This window comes from Arachis stenosperma, chromosome 5 (assembly GCF_014773155.1).
Source record: "Arachis stenosperma cultivar V10309 chromosome 5, arast.V10309.gnm1.PFL2, whole genome shotgun sequence".
Taxonomy (NCBI): domain Eukaryota; kingdom Viridiplantae; phylum Streptophyta; class Magnoliopsida; order Fabales; family Fabaceae; genus Arachis; species Arachis stenosperma.
This window is the reverse complement of record NC_080381.1, coordinates 51122438-51123121: the sequence shown is the minus strand read 5'-3', so window position 1 is coordinate 51123121 and position 684 is coordinate 51122438. Positions and strand designations below refer to the sequence as shown.

The window sequence follows — 684 nt, the reverse complement described above, 5'->3', positions numbered from 1 at the left end:
GCAACCGAACTGCAAGTTTCATGGACTTCCATCTGAAGATCCTTACCAGTTTTTAACTGAGTTCTTGCAGATTTGTGAGACTGTTAAGACGAATGGAGTAGATCCTGAAGTCTACAGGCTCATGCTTTTCCCTTTTGCTGTAAGAGACAGAGCTAGAACATGGTTGGACTCACAACCTAAGGATAGCCTGGACTCCTGGGATAAGCTGGTCACGACTTTCTTGGATAAATTCTTTCCTCCTCAAAAGCTGAGCAAGCTTAGAGTGGATGTTCAGACCTTCAAGCAAAAAGATGGTGAATCCCTCTATGAAGCTTGGGAAAGATACAAGCAGATGACCAAAAAGTGTCCTTCTGACATGTTTTCAGAATGGACCATATTAGATATATTCTATTATGGTCTATCTGAGTTTTCCAAAATGTCATTGGACCATTCCGCAGGTGGATCTATTCACCTAAAGAAAACACCTGAAGAGGCTCAAGAACTTATTGACATGGTTGCAAATAACAAATTCATGTACACTTCTGAGAGGAATTCCGTGAATAGTGGGACGCCTCAGAGGAAGGGAGTTCTTGAAATTGATGCTCTGAATGCCATATTGGCTCAGAACAAAGTGTTGACTCAGCAAGTCAACATGATCTCCAAAGTCTGAATGGATGGCAAAATGCATCCAACAGTACTAAAGAG

General features: G+C 41.7%; 1 non-coding gene across 1 annotated transcript; it reads right to left on the bottom strand.

Annotated features, from left to right (window-relative positions):
- Positions 1-253: 253 nt before the first annotated feature.
- On the bottom strand, positions 254-357 carry LOC130984404 (small nucleolar RNA R71). Its single transcript, XR_009088342.1, has one exon. It is a non-coding gene; the product is annotated as a small nucleolar RNA R71 (small nucleolar RNA).
- Between the last annotated feature and the right edge of the window lie 327 nt (positions 358-684).